This window comes from Myotis yumanensis, unplaced genomic scaffold (assembly GCF_028538775.1).
Source record: "Myotis yumanensis isolate MYYU_CA2020_CCGP unplaced genomic scaffold, mMyoYum1.0.hap1 SCAF_3, whole genome shotgun sequence".
NCBI lineage: Eukaryota > Metazoa > Chordata > Mammalia > Chiroptera > Vespertilionidae > Myotis > Myotis yumanensis.
The window spans coordinates 188,431,636-188,452,046 of record NW_027223754.1 but is presented as its reverse complement, the minus strand read 5'-3'; the positions used below and the strand labels follow the sequence as shown (position 1 = coordinate 188,452,046).

The 20,411-nt window shown below is 43.1% G+C and overlaps 1 protein-coding gene across 1 annotated transcript in view; it reads right to left on the bottom strand.

Moving 5' to 3' along the window:
- GRIN2B (glutamate ionotropic receptor NMDA type subunit 2B) overlaps window positions 1-20,411 on the bottom strand; it is a 442,854-nt gene that overhangs the window by 289,536 nt on the left and 132,907 nt on the right.

The following is a 20,411-nucleotide window of genomic DNA, read 5'->3' as shown; positions in this document are numbered from 1 at the left end:
TTACAGAGAGGAAGGGAGAGAGATAGAGAGTTAGAAACATCGATGAGAGAGAAACATCGATCAGCTGCCTCCTGCACATCTCCTACTGGGGATGTGCCCGCAACTAAGGTACATGCCCTTGACTGGAATCGAACCTGGGACCTTTCAGTCCGAAGGCTGATGCTCTATCCACTGAGCCAAACCGGTTTCGGCTCAAAATAAAATTTTAACAAAAAATATGTATAATGTTATTGCTGATGTCCCTTATCAATAAGCTAGCATTGTTCCAGCCACAGCTCCTTAGCCACACCCCTCGTGACCAAGGGCTAGAGGTCATCTCTGCCATGAGATGGAAGAGAACTAGCAGGGTCCTACAGAGTGAGGACATATATCCTTGACTGGCCTCATTCAATGCCAGTTCTAACCAACTGAATCAACATGCCACAGACTATAAAGCTAATGTTTGATAGCCCCAAAAGTCAAGAGCAGACCACCTGGGAACTTTTAACTATGCCAGGTCCAAAGGTAGGCCATTGCGGGACCACAAACTGACAAGATGGAGCATGAAGATGCCTGCGTGTACCACATAAAATGTAAATCACAGGGAAGAGTAGGTCACAGGAGACAGGGGAGAGGACAAGGTGAAAGAAGAAGAGAGAAATGTGAACCAGAAATGAGATGATGTGGGAGCAGCAAGTAGGGACAGGAGGGAATGGAGGACAGAGGGGAGAAATCAGGACACCTAAGAGAGGGAGTAAACCAAGGACCCAGACACAGACAGGCTAGGAGTTGAGTCTCTGTGGGCAGTAAAAGGCAGCTAAGAGTTTTTAGTTCAGAAAGCAGGATTTGAGCCCTCTCCATATTATGGAAAATTAAAGCAGTCTAGAGTGCATTAATTAATCTGAAATTCCCACTTCCACTTGATTCTGTTCTACTCCCAAAAGGAGCTCCAAAAGGCCTCTGCCTGAGTAACTGTAATTGTTAGGTTTGATCCAGCTATTGAGTTGATACCCCTCCCCCAGGAACTGGCTTTTCAGGTCACTTCACTATGGACATTCCCTTTGCTGAAGACCACATTTCACTTGCGGTGACCACATTCCAGTCTCTCCCTTCTGGGTATGCATAAAGAAGTCTCCACCCAGGGGAAAGCCCGGCAAAAGTCCTTTAAAAGCCACTGACTCCCCTCACTGGTGCTGGAGCCATCCAGGCTCAGCCACCTGGTCTGCGGATGATTGAATAAATTCGTAATCCCTCACCACTCTGGCCTCGTGTGTTCCTTGTGTGACCTAACAGTAATATTCTCCAAGACTCCAGGGTAGGTCCTGTGCTGTCCCTTGCTTGGACAGAAATAACCAACACCCTTCTCAAGTGGCTGCCCTCCAGTGTTTCTGTTTACAGCAAGGTCTTCCAGTGGACTCTAGCCTCAAGCTAGGACTGATAGAGGCTCCCTGTGAACGGTATGATTTGTGGGAGTCAGGAAACTACCTTCTGTTTTAAATATATATTTCCCTTATGGCCCAATGTGGTATCTAAAATTCCACCAGTACAAATTTCTCCCTCTGAGTTAAAATATAAATGCCCTAGGAAGCGGTCAAACAGTTACTCTTGTCTTATTTAGATTCTTGCAGGACTTAATTTTATAAACTGTCTCCCAGTTTGAAATGAAACAGGGACATGTAAGGAGGACATACTGAGGGGGGGCGGCAGGGAGGAGGAGGAGAGAGGGGGGGTCTCTATGGAGGACAAACCCAGGATTGAATCACATAGTGCTTCTTCGGGAAGTCCCATCACTGGGTAATGCAGAAGGTTGGGTAAAGTCAAGAGGCAGAAAAAAGAGGTCTGGAAGACTAAAGCGTGTGGCAGTTGTCAAATAGAAGACAGCAATATAAGGAAAAGGAATCCTATCTAATAATAGACAAACATGGTAATTAACCATAACTTCGCTACCCTTCCCATTGGCTAATCAGCGAGATATGCAAATTAACTGCCAACCAAGATGGCGGCCGGCAGCCACACAGCTGAAGCAAACATGAGGCTTGGTTGCCCCAGCGATGGAGGAAGCCAAGGTTCCCCGCCTGCCGCAGCCCAACTCTGAGCTCTGGATGCAACAATGTTGCAATTATAGGAGCTAAACAAACCCCAGGTACCTGCTTTCAGCCACCAGTGGGCTCAGAACTTAGAGCGCCAGTGATGGCAACAGAGTTTCAATTATAGAATCTAAACAAACCCAGATACCTGCTTTCAGCCAGCCACGGCCTCAGAGCTGGAGCCGGGCCTCAGAGCTGGAGCCGGCTCTCAGTTCCAGTGACAGCTATAGAAGGTAAATAAATCCCAGAATTTAAAAAAAGAAAAAGAAAAAAAAAAGAGCCTGGGAGCTTCAGTCGCCTGCCAGCCTGAAAACGGCCCTCAGCCCCTCACCCAGACTGGCCAGGCACCCCAGTGGGGATCCCCACCCTGAAGGGGGTGTGACCAGCTACAAACAGCCATCAGCCCCTCACCCAGGCTGGCCAGGCACCCAAGCGGGACCCCCACCCTGATCCGGGACACCCTTCAGGGCAAACCAGCCGGCCCCCACCCGTGCACCAAGGCCTCTATCCTATATAATAAAAGGGTAATATGCAAACTGACCCTAACAGCAGAAAGACTGGGAATGAATGGTCACTATGACACACACTGACCACCAGGGGCAGACGCTCAATGCAGGAGCTGCCCCCTGGTGGTCAGTGCACTCCCACAGGGGGAGCTCTGCTCAGCCACAAGCCAGGCTGATGGCTGCCAGTACAGCGGTGGTGGTGGGAGCCTCTCCTGCCTCCTCAGCAGCACTAAGGATGTCCAACTGCAGTTTAGGCCTGCTCCCCGCTGGCAAGTGGACATCCCCGAGGGCTGCCGGGCTGCCAGAGGGATGTCTGATTGCCATCTTAGACCCAATCCCCCGGGGAGCGGGCCTAAGCCAGCAGGTGGTCATCCCCTGAGGGGTCCCAGACTGCGAGAGGGCACAGGCCGGGCTGAGGTACCCCGCCCCCCCCCCAAGTGCACAAATTTTTGTGCACTGGGCCTCTAGTTTTTTAAATAATTAAAAATATATTCTTTTTCAATTGCATAATTTTTCCCAGGACTAATCATAGAGATCAGGATGGCAAAGGTGTCCATGATTGCTACTTGGAAGTCCCAGAAACACAGGGGGAAAAATCCTACTCAAGTGCTAATGCTAACTCCCAGCAACAGGAAACCAACTCCAGATATTTGCAATTCCTAGAAGCTTAGAGACCTCTACTGTAATGACTGGGAGCCTCTCAATTGGATCAAAAGGAGCACAAGAGTGGAATATGTGGAAGAGGAAGTGCCCTTCCACTAGAGCAGTGGTTCTCAACCTTCCTAATGCCGTGACCCTTTAATACAGTTCCTCATGTTGTGGTGACCCCCAACCATAAAATTATTTTCATTGCTACTTCATAACTGTAATTTTGCTACTGTTATGAATCGTAATGTAAATATCTGATATGCAGGATGTATTTTCATTGTTACAAATTGAAGCATAGTGATTAATCACAAAAACAATATGTAATTATATGTGTTTTCCGACGGTCTTAGGTGACCCCTGTGACCTAAGGGGTCGCGACCAACAGGTTGAGAACCGCTGCACTAGAGCATGTAGAGAGCTAAACCATGTCTGAGTTCCCCTCTCTGCATAACAGGCTAGTTTTCATAATAATCACTGAACTGGTCTCCAAAAAGAACAGGAATGATACCTTCACTACTTTATGTTAGGTCCCTCTCATTGAACAATGAGACTTCTGGTTGGGCACAGGAACTACAAGGACAAATGCGAGAAATTAGAGAACCCTGAAGGCCACATTACTTTCCCTGGTAAAAGTAGCCCCCAACTTAGTCTGAGAGAGCAATAACGATCAGAGACCAAGGATTCACCAGCACAATATTTCTCTCTCTTAGCTTGTCTCTGGAAAAATGCTGCTGCCCTCATTCTCTACGCTGCAGAGCAACCCTGTCCTGGGTCCTGCTGCTCAGCCTGTGCCCCTATTTGGCCTGAGAAAAGCTTCCAGGGGCTACCTCAGTACAACTGGAGCTGTTGTTCTTGCTGCTTTGGACACAGCTGATGTGGGTCTGAGCCATTCCCTACTCCTCTCCCACCCAGTTCTGAGAATTGTGCACTCACACTTTCCACCCAAATTCCCCATCCCTGTCTCCAAGCCCAGGATACAGATCTTCTTTCCTGCTTTCAATATCAACTTTGGCTTCCAGAGCTATCCATCCAGAGTAGAAGACCCTCTGTGATCTCCATTCAGAGGGGCTGGGGCAGAGGAGGTGTCTGGCAGAGAATCCAGGCAAGCCGCCAGCTGGGGCCACGGGGAGGGAATTATTCACAGGATCACAGATGTTACAGATAAAAAGAACTTGCAAAAACACATCTCACTCATCCATCCCACCTTGCAATGTAGGCCCTTTTCCAAGAGCATATGGCATATTCCCATCTGATTTCAAAGGATCTATCATTACCAACAAATATGTACTGAGTGTGCCTTGTGCGCTCTGTGCTGTCCCAATCACGAGAGGAGGAAACGAAGGGACTCTCTTCCTTTGGAAAGGGCTCTCACAATGGGAGATAAATTTGCCTCTCACATCCATTGCCTGAGTCCATCTAGATATCTGTCCCTCTACCCTGACACAGAAAACTTTCACATACCTGAACACCATGCTTGCACATAAACAAGCCTCTGATCATCTGGTCATTGGGGAAACTGACAAGGAGAGTAAGTGCTGAAGGCTCAGCAACAAGAGAAGTATGAGCAGGAAAGGGCTGAGGAGGGGGCCAGTTGAAGCAACCTTTGGGTACTACCTCTAGGAACTGATAAGTTGGCAAGCTAATGACAGTTACAGCTGATTTTCTGAGACTCTTCAAGAAGTAAAAAGAGACAGTGTGCTCCAAGAGCTACAGTCATCGGGACCATGAGGCAAGGATACTATTCCTTCTTTGTCAACTGCTCAACTGAGATGTAATCTTAGATTGATGTATAATTGATTTCACTTTCTCTGATACACAATAAACTAGGAAAAAATATCCCCCTAACCCCAGAAATGTGACTGAAGGGTTTGTTCTAATCCAGGAATCAAACTCAGGGCATCCACCTGGATGGGGACAACACTGGAAGTAGAGGGACTTGGGGGTGTTAGGTCCACTCTTGGACCTTGGGAAGGAATTAGAGCTTCTGTGCAGCTTCAGTCCAGACTCCCTCAGACTAGGAATCAGCCCCACAGTTCTGCTCACACCCCTGTGTCCTTTTCTCTTCAAATGCTCTTTCCCTTTCTACTTCCTGTCTCTCATCTCACTCTCTTTTCCCCTTCAGAGCTGTGATCTTGTGCTGAATATTTAGGTCCTCTTCAAGACCCACTGGGAGAGGGAGGAATCCACTTCACTCAAGGCCAGCTGGCTGCTGTTTGAACAGTTGGGATAGTCCCTTCCCAGGCTAAGTGAGATGCCCCCAAGAAGACCATGTAAATGAAAGTGTTCAAGAGAAAGTGCATGCTGCTGAAGTCCATGGATATTACTGTCGTCACACAACGGCTCCCACTTCCGGTATGTGGGCCATAACTTTCCCTTCCAATCCTCAGCTTCCTCATCTATAAAAGAATATTCCTACTGCCCACATCTGGGCTCCTTGGAGGGTTACATTGGCTAAGGGCAGATAAAGCAATATCCCACACAAAGTGTAGAACTACCACATAGAGGGCACTTGTTTTTTTAAGGGGGTAACAGAATAGCCCTAACTAATTCTAAAATCCTAGATCTAACCCACCCTGATCTCTCAGGAACCTGGAAACCCAGGATTCAAAAGACAACAAAAAGAGCATGCTAATCTATTCTATGCCAAGACTCTTAGCCTGTATTCCAACTGCAAGTCACAGCCAACACGGTCCTTGAACCTGACATCTGGTGGTTGACTGTCCCCATCCCCAACTCTATGGCCTCTAGTTATTGTCACACTACCCCCTCCCTTCTGGTTTCCTTTGCTCTCTTCTGCATTGCCTTTAGCTTCTTCTCATCTCTCTCCTACTCCTTTTCCTCCCTCTTAATCATTCTTAAGCAGCCAAATGAATGCACTGCACTGGGGACCATAAAAAGAAAGCCCAACAAATAGATCTTCAGAATCCCTTGGGAGAACTTTGTGAAAACAGCAATTGCTGGGGCTTTACTCCCAACCTATAAAATTAGAATCCTTGAGAATGGGACCAGAGGATCTATATTTTTAAAAAGTAATTTTAAACTTCTCTGTTGATTCTAAGGTCCACTCAATTGAAGAACCACTGCCATACAACCCAACTATAGAAACTATATCAAGCTCCTTTCACCCTTTCTTGATGTTTTTTAACTCCTTCATTCTCATCATCCCTTCAATTTATTATGTCATGAAGCTTCATTATTTGAGAATTTACAGTATTTGCTTTTATATAAGCAATGAGAACACTGGAATGGTAAAAGAATTAAAGGCAAAGGAGTTGGAAAGAGCTGAAAGTTTTATACTCAAATGGATCTATGGAGTCAAAAGAAGAAAGGATACAGATGGAAGGCAGTTGGAATAAGGATAGGCAGGAGGAGTAGGAGAGAGGGGTAGGTGGAAACAGCATACAGAAACTGCATACAGAAAGTACAGTGAAGCCTGGCTTCCCATGGAGTCTGTTGTCCTAGCAACGTGATACTGAAAAGTTGAAGGCTGCTACTCGCTACAATTCTGGACCTCATGTTGTCAAGGCAACAGAATACATCCAAGACACATGGTGGCAGGCCATGAGGACCTGAAGGTATGCCAGGAATTTTCAGTTCAAGGCAGGCTACACTGACTGGCTGTACCATTACACTACCTCCCACTGTCAATGCCCACACCCCTCACCCCAAAAGCTTGCCCCAGCTGCTCCATTCCCTCTGCAGTCTTCTCAATGCCATCACCCCCTTTTGGAAAGAGGGGAAATTGTAACAGGCTGCAACTACGTAGACATAAGTCTGGGAACTGGCCGCGAGACACTAGTGCCTGGGAATTCCAAGAACTCAAGAGGAAAGGGAGATATTTAGTTAGAGTAATGTCAGTCACATTGCCTCTACCTTCCTATATTGCTTTGCTAATTTGTTTGCAAGTTTATGAACAAATTTTGTAAAACCAACAAAGTAAAAAAACTGCATATTTCATAGACATACAAAAGGAAATGATGCCTGATTCAAGAGGAATTTGTATTTCAGCACTACTAGAAATAATAATGGCAGCCATTTATTCAAACCCAGATATGTGCCTGAAAGAGTAATGAGTCCCTACAAGGTTATTTCATTTTATTTCATAATAGTTCTTCAAGGTTGAAGAGTATTGACCCCATCCTATAAATGAGGAAAAAACAGATCACACAATTCACACAACATGGCAAGAGGTTATCCAGTTGCTGAAAGGTGGAGCCAAGAGTCAAAATGGCTCCACAGTATATATTCCATCAACTATACTAACTTCCATCTAAAAAGATGCTAAATCAAGTTACATCACTTACGCCTTCTAGGATGAAATTTTAAAATATCCAATTCTGCAAGACTCACAGGCTCCACCTGACCTGGCCCTAGAGTACCTTTCCACCTTACCTTCTGTCATTGCCCACATGGCCTGCCACACCCCAACTCTACTGACCTTCCTGCTACTCATCAAAAACAACATACATGCCCCCACTTCAAGGCCTTAGCATTGCTGTTCTCTCTGGCAAAATGCTGCTGCTCCTCAGATCTTCACAAGTCTTGATCCTTCTCATCATACAAATCTCAAGTGCTACCTCCTCTGAGACCATCCCTGACAGCCTTATCTAAGATAGTGGCTTCCTGCTCTTTTTATTAAAGCATTTACCACCACCTCAAATAATACTGTTTAATTTATGTGTTCCTTTATTGTCAGTCAAGGCACCACGAGGACATGCCTCTCATATTGACTACATCTCCAGGACCTTAAGCAGTTCCTGACACCCAGGAGATGCATAATTGATATTTTTGAATAAATGAATATGTAAATGAGCAAGAATGTTGTTTGCTAAAGCAAGTTTCAAAATCTCTTTCTACTACCTTTGGAAACTTAACTGCATTGATTAAATTAGTTGGTGATATCTTGCTAATTAGCACGTGGATAAATTGCATATTTTGTCTTTTGAAACTTTTTTAAAAGTTTCTTTCTTTCTGCTTCCTCCTTGGAAAGAAGGCTAATGAAGTCAAGATTATCACTGGCGCCCGAGTGCTTTGCATGAAAGAAATTTCTTTTGCTACCTCAGACTGCACTCCTAACCTGAGACAGCTCTTTTGCCATTTCTGCCTGCTAGAAAGTGGACCTGAGATGTGAGTGTTGCTGATTGCTGGTATCAGGCAGGTGTGAAGAAGGAAAGGGTTATAGAGATAGGAGACTAGAGGGAGATAAGGAATATATTTGCCTATAACCAGAGAGAAAGCCTACCAACCATTTTTATTTGAGATTAAAGTACTATTCTCTTCATTGCAACTGACATGTGCTGCACTGAAATAATTAATCCATGTACACATTTAATAAATATATAGTAAGGGCTCACTATGTGCCAAGCTATATGTTAGGATCTAAGGGAACAAAAATGAAGAAGACATAGTCCCTGCCCTATGAAACTTGGAGTCTAGTGGGGCAGACAGCTAGTAAATAACCTATTATGATTAATTTCAGTGGTGACAAGAACTCTGAAAAGTATGGAATGAAAGGGAATAGAAGAAAAATGAACAGAAGTTCTGCTTTGAGAGTGAAGAAAAAACCCTGACAGCATGAGGACTCTGGATCGGGAGGGCAGCCTCAGGACTGGGAGAGGCACCATCCTGGGCACTGGAAAGGATAAAGGTACTGACAACCACATGTGAAAACACAAGCATATGCACACAAAACAAAGAAGCAAACACAAAACAAGGATAGAAAAGTGCAGAAAGGGAAGAACTAGCACTAAAGACAGACTTCACTACGCGGTAGTTCCACCAAGGCCACAGCGGTAGAACAGCTAAACAGAACATCAACACTTCCCCTTTCAGCATGTCCCAGGCCTGGGAGGGGCCAGAATTTCAGAGCACCTGCCACCTTTGCAGAGAGCTCCCAAAGAGCAGGCCCAATTACCACAGAACCAGGTGACATTAGATCATCCTGTTGATGGCCTGTGTTTCTGTTTACATCACCCTCCTCATTCATTCCTTTATCCACTGAGACTTACTGAATACCTCCCACAGATGCACACTTACTGATTCCTACTATTTGCCAGGCCTTTTCTAAGCACTTTTAATAACTTTACTTCATAACCCTAAGAAATAGAGTCTACTTTTATCACTATTTTATAGATGAGGAAACTAAGGCTCAGAGAAGTTAAGTAATTTGCCAAAGGTCACACAGTAAATGGTGGAGCCCGGAAACAACCTAGTCAGTGAGATCCCAGAGATCCTCCTCTTAACTCTGATGTGTATGTTACATTCCAGGGCTGCCATAACAAATTACCACACATTTGGTGGCTTAAGACAACACAAGTTTATTTTCTCACAGGTCTGGAGGCCAGAAGCCTGAAATCCAGGTTGGTGGAATCCTGTTCCCTCTGAAGGCTCTAAGGGAGAATCTTTGATTCTTCTAGCTTCTGGTGGCTTCCTGGGCTTGTGGCTAAATAACCCCCACCGCTGCCTCTGCAAGGACTTCTTTTATGTCTATGTCTTCCCCTGTTCTACCTCTTATAAGGACATTTGGATTTAAGGCCCACCCAGCCAAGCTGGCTAATCTAAGATGACCTCAACCTAAAATCCCTAATTTAATTCCATCTACAAAGACCCTTTTTCCAAATAAAGTCCCATCCATGAGTTCTGGCTCTTGGTTTCTATACTGCCCCTCTCTCCTGCTCTTGGTTTCTATACTGCTCTCTCCTGGTTCTTGGTTTCTATACTGCCCTCTCTTGGTTCTTGGTCTCTATACTGCCCTCTCTCCTGGTTCTTGGTTTCTATATTGCCCTCTCTCCTGGTTCTTGGTTTCTATATTGCCCTCTCTCCTGGTTCTTGGTTTCTATGCTGTCCCTCTCTCCTGGTTCTTGGTTTCTATATCGCCCTCTCTCATGGTTCTTGGTTTCTATACTGCCCTCTCTTCTTGTTCTCCGTTTCTATACTGCCCCTCTCTCCTGGTTCTTCGTTTCTATACTGCCCCTCTCTCCTAGTCCTTGGTTTCTATGCTGTCCCTCTCTCCTGGTTCTTGGTTTCTATATTGCCCTCTCTCATGGTTCTTGGTTTCTATACTGCCCTCTCTTCTTGTTCTCCATTTCTATACTGTCCCTCTCTCCTGGTTCTTGGTTTCTATACTGCCCTCTCTCCTTGTTCTTAGTTTCTATATTGCCCCTCTTTCCTGTTTCTTCTGGTTCTCTTCTTACCTCTCTAATAATTCCATCTGAGCTCCTTTATTCTCTCCACTTCCTCTGGCCATCCCTCAATTGATGGGGTTTGATTTTATGGTTTAGAATAAAAAAATAGGTTTTGTCCTTGACACACTTTTCTCCTCAATCCACATGTCAGTTCTGAGGCATCTCACCCACCCTTCTTGTTTCAACTACCCCCTCCTTGCTAAATGAGGCTCGTATCTTTATTTCCAGCCTAAATCACTTTCTTCCAGGCTCAAATCCAACTGCTTACTTAGACAGTTCCACTTATATGACCCACCCATATTCTAAATTTTACTTTTTCTCATTCTCACTGTCACCAAATTTGTGACAAATATAATTACTCTTGTCATCAAAATTGTTAGAATAGCACTAAAAGGGTCAACAGTGTTCAATGCTACAGGAGGTCAAGAAAGACTTTAAAAGTCCATTGGATTTGGCATTTTGTAAAAAATGAGAGATGAGGTAGTAAAAACAGCAATTTCAGACTACCTTTTAAACAGCTGAACTGTGAAATGAAGGAGAGAAAGGAGGGAGAACCCACATCAAGGAAAGCTTTTGTGTTTGTTTGTTTGTTTGTTTGTTTGTCTATTAACTCAGAGAGATTTGAGCATGTTCAGTGAAGGCAAAATTGATATTTTGGGTAAAACTACTCTTGACTGTTAAGTACTATCACACATACTGCAAGACACTTAACATGCCTGGTTTGCAGGCTCCAACTGCCAGTAGCACACAAACAGACACACAGACACACATGCAAAACCAGTCATTATGACATAAAAGGAAAAAAAAAAGACCTTCCCAATACATTCCAAACATCTCCTGTGGACCAGTAAGCTAGAGAGAAGATGCCAGCAGGGAGGAATAAATTGATAATTAAGGGAAAAAAGCAAAAAGTGAATGAATCAAGGTCCTAGTTCTGGAGGACCCGTGAGGAGATTGGGGCAAGGGCACATAAGCAGGGTTTGGTGTGAAGCAGGACAAATGAGAGATGAGAGACACTTGGAATTTAGAATCACACGAATATTGATTGAATTTTCAAGCTGCCACTTACTTCCTTTGAGAGACAATGCTGACAAACCCCTGTTCCCAACCCTTGCCCACTTTCTGCCTCCACCAGAAAGCCCCGCACCCTCTCTCTCCAGGGTTGGCCACCTAAATACTGAGCTCATGCAATCAAAGATATGGGGAAGACTTTTCCTGATCTAATACCCAGCCCCAGGCATGTCCTTCTTTGAGTGTTGACAGGATGCCTAGAGCTAGGCAGACACCATGACAAAAATGCCAAGAGAACCCCAGGAGTCAGACTTGACATCATTGCATCACTGAACCACCCCAGGAGTCTCCATCTCCAGGCACCTTGTTCTGAGATATCAATAAGCACCTATTTGTTTAAGCTGCTGCGAGTGAATCACTACCTAAAGATCTTGGGCAAAACAGTTAACGTCTCTGATCTACAATTTCCTCATCTGCAAAATGGAGGCAAAATACATGCCTCATAAATTCAATGAAAGAATTGAATGAAACAACATATGTAAGCTCATGTAAAATGACTAGTTCAGAGCTTGACAAAAATAAATGATCAATCAACGTTAGTTCCCTTTCTCATTGTAACTTTATAATGGCCCATGATAATTTGGGTATTCTTTGTCCCTGTAAAGCAGAACAGCATCAATAAACTATTTTTGTCCTCAAAAAAATGAAATAAAAATTGGCTTCAATATTACTCTCATGCATGCTGGATGCTTGGAATCAAATATAAATTTTGAGATTTTATTTGTTTCCTTTTGATTGAACTTATTGAGGTGACACTGGTTAACAAAATTATACAGGTTTCAGGTGCACAATTTTATAACACATCATCTGTGCACTGCACTGTGTGTTCACCACTTCAAGTCCAGTTTCCTTCCATCACCATTTATCCCCTATATACCCTCTCCTACCTCCCTTCACCCCCTCTGCCTCTGGAAATCAAGTGTTGTCTGTGTCCATGAGTTTTTTCTCTATTTTTTCTTCTTTGCTCAATCCCTCTACCCCGCCCACCTAGCTCCTCTCCCCCCAACAGCTGCCAGCCTACTCTATCTAAGAGTCTGTAACTATTTTGCTTGTTAGTTCATTTTGTTCATTAGATTCCACATCTGAGTGAAATCATATGGCACTTATCTTTCTCTGACTTGCATATTTCACTTAGCATAATGTTCTCCAAGTCCATCCATGCTGTCGCAAAGGGTAAGATTTCCTTCTTTTTTACAAATCATCTACTGATGGACATTTGGGCTGCTTCCAATCTCGGCTATTGTAAATAATGCTACAATGAACATAGGGAATGCAGACTGGTGCAGCCACTATGGAAAAAAGTATGGAATTACCTCAAAAAATTCAAAATGGAACTGTCTTATGACCCAGCGATTCATTCCACTTCTGGGAACTTATCCAAAAAACCCAAAACACTAATTCAAAAAAATATATGCACCACTGTGTTCAAATATAATTGTGATGCCATATTTTTAAGTCTATCACAAAATAAAAATATAATTTTGAATAAAATAACAATATCTAATATTTTATTCTAACCCATAAAATCAAAATATAATTTTGAATAAACTGTAGATCTAATATCTATAAATAAGGCAAAAGAATCACAGAAGTCTCAGAAAGGGGAATAAAAATATACTAGTGGCATAGAAATCATAATCCATCGAGTTTTTCAACATCAGAGTCATCTATTAAAAACTGGCTGATGACATTTAACACATTAACTGCCTTCCCATGCCTATAATATAGTACCACTTCTTACCTAGAACCTTCATATCTCTCTCATTTAATAGTTCACTTTTTCTTATATATCAACACTTCCAAATCTATGAGTGACCCTGGATTCAGACACTATTTTACTTTGCTATGCTTTCTTTGCTAATCCTCTTGACTTATCTTCATTGCTTATATCCTATGTGTATCCGTTTATTGAAATCACTGTATGTCTCTGCTTTGAGAACCTCCATAAGTCCTGATTATGTGACCATCAGTAATTGTATCATCATAGAGGTGAAACCCACTGAGCCGCTATTCATGCATCAGGCCTAATATATGGGTATTATCATCACAAACTCTTCTCTTTCAGTCAACAGGAAAACATTAGGACACCATTTTCCTCAGTCTGGTATATGAAAATACAAGATAGTGTGTACTAAGGGCCTACTGCTTACCAAGCTCTGGAGACAGTGTTTCATAAGGCTCACTACAAACCAGGTGTTATTTTGTCCCCGTTTTACAAATGAAAAATTTGAGGCTAAATGCTTAAAATCACAACTAAGGTCACGTGGCTGGGAATGCACGTAGCTCAAGCCTATTGGCTTTTTTTTTTTTTTTTTTTTTTTTATATATTTTATTGATTTTTTACAGAGAGGAAGGGAGAGAGATAGATAGTTAGAAACATCGATGGGAGAGAAACATCGACCAGCTGCCTCCTGCACATCTCCCACGGGGGATGTGCCCGCAACCCAGGTACATGCCCTTGACCGGAATCGAACCCGGGACCTTTCAGTCCATAGGCCGACGCTCTATCCACTGAGCCAAACCGGTTTTTGGCAAGCCTATTGGCTTTAAGGGCTGCCTGTTCTTCCCACTGTGCCACAACCTTCCTCTTCACCTTCCTGGGGGATGCATGAGAAGTGACGGCTCAGGTGTTACTTTCTAGCACCAAGCATCCTTATTTCTACGAATGCCTAAAGCAATTTCTGGGGCCTTAGTTTTTTTAAGCATTAAAACTGTACCTGAACTTCAAGTAGCCAGTCCCTTGAAAGCAACCCTGGCTGCAATTTTAAAAGAAAGGAGATGTTGGCCAAGGAGAAACACATTCCACAGAAGCAGGTGGAAAGACTGAAATTCAGGCAGACTTGAGGGCTGCAGCACTGCAATGTCTACAGCCTGTTAGAGAGAACTGCCCACCCATCTTCCCCCAAAGTACAGTTCAAGGAAGTGGGGACAATGGGTGAGGAGTACCAGACCTCCAGGCAGGCCATTCTATCCTAGCTTTTTCTGATTGCCTCAGGGTGTGGACTGGGACGTGAAAAGTCAACCAAAAAAGTTTTAAGGTCAAACATCCCTGGAATCAGATCCTAGTCCCACTCTAACTCTAGCTATGTGACTTTGGCCAGGTACATAAACTCTCTAATTTAGTTTCCCCATCAACCAAAGAAATAATACTACTTACCTCACAGCATTGCATAAGAATTAAAATGGTCATTAACATCGTGCCTGGCACAATTTGAGAATAAGTGTTTCAAGTTGGCATACTTTATTAGCTTCTTTATCCTCTTGCCTTTCCCACCTCTATGTCTTAACTCTCTTCATCCAAGAAATACTCAAACACCACAGTTTGTCCCAAGGAATACCATCTGACAAACAACTAAAAGCATGGTAATCCTAAAAACACCAAAATTGGCCCAGAGGCACAGAGTAACGTATGAGTAGCACAGCTCTCTTGGTTTCAAGATTGTGTTGGAGGAAACCCACATGAGCAATGGGAAAGCCAGAGACTATTTACAGTGTCACACACTACTGCTAGCTCATCTACTCTCTCCAAATACTTTGCCACTTGGTGTGCGTGAGGTGAAGGGTGGGGAGAGAGATGCGGGGAGGTCAGGAAAAGATGGGGTCAGTTGGATTCCAAAATGTGGCTCTCCGCACGGTGCTATTCGAAGCAGCAAGTCTCAGTCAAGCAAGTGAGAATCAGAGCAATAGATTCCAGAGTAAGATTATTTTAACATGTCCATCAATGAGGAACAAGGTTTGGAGTCTGGTGGGTATTTTAGCTACTGTACTGCACTCTAATCTAGTTCCAGGCCCTGACTCCTACTCAGCATACCCTTTCCTCTCCCATTCTTGCAGGTTATTTTTCTTTTAATCTTTATTGTTGGAAGTATTACATAGGTCCTCCTTTTTCCCCCATTAAACTTTTTCAGCTCTCTCCCGCCCTCCCCCCAACCCCAGGCCCTCTTTAAAAAATGGTTCTTATATCCTGTTGTCTAATCCTGTGGTCGGCAAACTGCGGCTAGCGAGCCACATGCGGCTCTTTGGCCCCTTGAGTGTGACTCTTCCACAAAATACCACGTGCGGGCGCACGTACAGTGTGATTGAAACTTCGTGGCCCATGCGCAGAAGTAGGTTTTCGGCCTGGGCGAGTCTATTTTGAAGAAGTACTGTTGATATTTGGCTCTGTTGACTAATGAGTTTGCCGACCACTGGTCTAATCCTACTGTACCTTCCACTTTCTGTTTTCCTGCCTACCTCCTGCCCAAGCCATTTTCATTGGTCTTAATGCCAGTAACAAAGAAAGGTCAATAAGCCGACCTTTCTCCATCACCATTCCTTATTTCTCTCACCGAAAGTATATGTTTGAACAGTGTTTCTCCATAATTTTTTCACATATTTTATTTCATTTTCTCTTCAAAATGTTGTGTAGTGGGTAGAGCAGAAAACAAAATGTAAATCTTATAAACTGTAAACTGAGTATCATGTAGCTTAAGTGCTTTGTTTACCTAAATTTCCAAAGCTCATGAAATTGGAATCTAAAACTCAGGACTTATAATACTTATTATAATGTATTGGAGGCAGAATTATATAAATAGAAAGCACAGGCTTCAAAATGGGTACTTCTGGGATTCGATTCCCAATCCCATTGCTCATAAGCTGTGATATCCCAGATTAGTTACTTAACCTCTCTGAGCTAAAATCTGAAAACCCAAGAAAAACGTCAGCACGTCAGCAAGGAACCTCCTGGAAAGAAACGGAAATACGTCCAGCTTTAGTTTGTTATTTGGATTCAGATAGGCATCCTAAGTCCAGAATCTCAGGGAGAATAGAAACAATTATAACAAGAAAAAATAAAACAGACTCCCTATATTCAGGTGAGGAACTGTCAAAAATCACCTCATTCATTTATAAACCGTCTCTGTTACTATTGAAAAAGTCTTTTTGTTACAAGCGGCAGCAGTTCGTTCTTTATTAGAGCTTGTCTCTAACCGAACATGCCCTTGTGGTAACAGTGTGGCTGTATCACCGATGAGTCTCAGCTTCCCTGGCGGGGCAGGCCCATGGCTCCCACCCATACTTCACAGCCATTGTAGGAGACAAGTTGTTGGTCTCCAGTTCAGAAATGTCTCTACAGTTGGCTGTGATGCTGTTCAATTCCCATTATTTTCCTGTATCATGAAACCTTCTCCCTTTCTTCAAACTGCTCCATACAACCTTCAGCTTAGACTACTGAATGTTATGCTGGATACTTAGTGAAGCATTTACTATGCATTTACTATGTATTATCTCATTTAATCTTCACAAACCCTATGATGAATATGTTATTATCCCCATTATACAGGCAAGGAAACCGTTTACAGTGGTTGATGAATAGTCCAGATCTCCACATCTAGGAAGTGATGGTTGAAACCCACTGACTCCAAATTCTGAGCTTCAAACAGCTCTACTCTCTGGTTCCCATGCTTCTTTTGGCCATGGCAGAAGGTGTGCTTCCTCTTCGGGAAAGCAGAGCATTAATTAATGTTTGTACTGATTCATCAACATATACGAAAAAGTGGGCACATGCTATTTAACCAGATGCTGAACCTGTGTCTCACTATTTTGTCAAAAAGCTTTATAATCATGCTGTCTTTCTTCCATCACCAATCCCTTGAATCAGGGACTTCATCCCTGTAATGCAGTCTTCCACAAGAACACTTAATAAGTGCATTCTACCTCAGACAAACAAACAAACAAAAGCTAAGTTAAAATGGAGAGGCAAGCCTTGGCCAGTGTTGCTCAGCAGTTAGAGTGCCGACCCACACACTGAAGGGTCCCAGGTCCAACTGCCATTCAAGGGCATGCACCTTGGTTGCAGGTTAGAGTCCAGCCCCATCAGGGTGCATGTGTGAGGAAACCAATCGATGTCTCTCTCACATTGATGTTTCTCTCTCTCTCTCTTCTGTCTCTTTCCCTCCTCCCTCTTTCCCACTCTCTCTGAAAAGCAATGGGAAAATATCCGCTGATGAGGATTACCAACAAAAAAATGGAGAGGCAATTACCTATCTTCTAGAAGGGGGAAGCAAAATGGAAGGCTGACTTCTCATCTTTTGGATGGCAGCTATACCTTAAAGTGAACTGTGTTTCTCAGAATTTCTGCATCAGTTCCACTTTCAAATGTTTTACCCTGTTGCCTCATAGTTGATTCATAGTCGTGGAACTCTGTGTCCTCATTCTATGTTTGTTGAATGTGGTCACAGTACTTAAAAATAAACTTCTATTTTAAAAACTGACCTTAGAATTTGAGGTGTTTCATTTTTGAAACTTGACCCAAAACCTTATTTCTCTGAAATCTGGGAGGTTCTTTTTATTACCTTCACGCAAATCGCTTGAGCATGTGAACGTTCCTCAGCACAGCTCCCTGGAATCATGGCCCCGCTGCCTTCTCAGGCCGGGGGTTCCTGCTGCTCCCTTCTCTGCAGCCACCCCATCAGGCATGTGACCCCTTGTGACTGAGCCTTCAGCTTTCTGGCTTCCATGCTATTGGGACCTTCTCCCTTCTTCTTTTTCCTCTTCCTACCTATTTTTCAGAAACTCTTCTTTTTAGGTCAAAAATCAGACATTATTTAGGCTCTTTTAGGAAACTGCCTAAAAATCATTGCCTATCTCCCTTTTATGATGGAGAAAAAAGATAAGGTGGGCTATTTGGGTTGGTTGCAATGGTGGGAGGGCTCAGGGGGAAGAGATCAAAGGGGGTTCTCACTACAGTGACTTGAAAGAATCCACCTCTGGATCCGCCTCACTCCTCCCTTTCCCCCTAGAAGGAGTAACCAATGGGCCCTCAATGGAAGTGTGCTACCCCTAAGTGCTAGTCACATTCTCACTCATTCTCTCCTCTAGTCAGATTCCACTATTGCCACATGAATCGAGGGGTGAATTGCATGTAGGCAGATAACATCCGCCACAGAGGAGAAAGTAAAGAGTAGGACGTTATGTGAGACGCTAACCAGCCTCTCCATTTTCTTGAGAGGAGATGGAGCACATGGAGCCAGCAACGGATTTACAGTCCTGGCTGCCAATTACTAGCTATGTCATTTTGAATATGTTAGGTAACCTCTCTGAGCCTCAGTTTCCCCACGTGTCAAATGGAGATAAATAATACCATTTAGCTTACTGGGTTATAAGAATATTAAATAAAATAATGCATGCAAAGCACTATGTGCCCAGCATATGGTAGATATTCTAAAGCACCTAGAATACATCAGTGGACAAAAGAGCCCAGTCTGTCCCCATGATCTGCATCTTAGTTCATATTATCATGTTATTATTAAGCATTTGTAAGAGACACAACAGAGAAGCAACCAATCGATTTAACCAATAACCACTTTTGCTAGGGCTGGGGGTGAGGTGAGGTGGACCTAAAATAACATAGGTTGCACAATAGCCCATATAAGAAAAATAATCATTTTTACCTTCTTGCTCTCAAAATAAATGAGCACTTATTTATGTTTCAAAAATTTGGCTCATTCATCTTGGCATTATTCAGTGCCATATTGTGCCCTTAAAATGCTACTGCTAATAATATAGTACATATGTAATACTTTCAACAATAAAAATTTAATTTAAAAAAAATAAGAAGACAAAATACTGCTGCAAAAATATAACTTGCTGAGGAAAATGTTAACAAAACACTCTATCTGAAGCAAAAACTCAGTAGGTTTTGCCATAGTCAGTCTATATTTTCCATTCTGCTTAAGTTTATCTCCATTCTCTTACCAAGGGCATCTCTTGCCAGCATTTGATTCTAACATCTTTCCCTTTCAGTATCTTTCTCAGATACTACCGAAGTTCCTCCACGTAGTGCTTTCCACTTGACCTTTCCTGGATTGAATAAAGGAAGCTCCAAACAGATGCTCATCATCTATGCCTGCTGCCAACAGACGGCAATAGTAATCATGCAAGGTTACTTTACTCTGGTAGGCCCTGCACTGTAATGGGTCTCAACTGGCCAAGGAGCACACTTGTGCTAGGTGTCTGTGCTAGGTTTCGAGGTGTTTGCAAATATCATTAACCCTACAGCATGTCTTTTAAGTAAAAAACAAATGGCGGTTTTGAAAGTGATTTTAAAAAGTATAAATGACAACAAAAAGGTAGAAACAATTTTAAAAACCCAAAGTGATAAAAAAAAATATATATATTGTACTTGTGAAATGAATCCACCTGAGGTAGAAATAACTGTGAAGGACAATATATAGCGAGAAGTGCTGTACCTCAGCAATAAGCAATCAAGGAAGGAAAAAATAACTGAATAAGTTTAAAATTTGAAAACAAAACATAACCACAACAAAACTTGTGGTTAGAGAATAAGCGTCAATATCAGAGAACAATATCATATGACAATCCAATATTAATGTCGGAGCAACTAGATATATTTGAGGCCTAAAAGCAGTGGTCCTCAGCCTTAAGCAACAGGGATGCTTTTAAAAATCCTAAACCTCAGGCAGTACCCGAGGCCAATAATCAGAATTTGGCAGAACCAGGCACTGGTGGTGTTTAAGGCTGTTTAGGTGATTCCAATGTGCAAGCGAGGTTACAGACCTATTGCCTTCAAATGTAAGCATGAGGAAATGAAGCTGCTACTGGTTCTATGGGTTAAAATCCACTCAAATACATAGACTGATGTGTGATGAGCATGGACACCTTAGCAACAAGTACTTCTCTGCGATATTTGTATCCTCAAGGAGAAAAATTAGCCATTTCAAAGGAGTTTTTGTTTCATATTCTTGAAACTGATATGGGTATACAATATGTATTATGAAGGAAGAATGGAGCACACCTTATTTTAAAATTTTGAAGGAGCACCCTAGCCAGTTTGGCTCAGTAGCTAGAGTGTTGGCCTGCAGACCCAAGGGTCCTGGGTTCAATTCCCGTCAAGGGCATGTACCTCGGTTGCAGGCTCCTCCCCTTGCCCAAGCCCT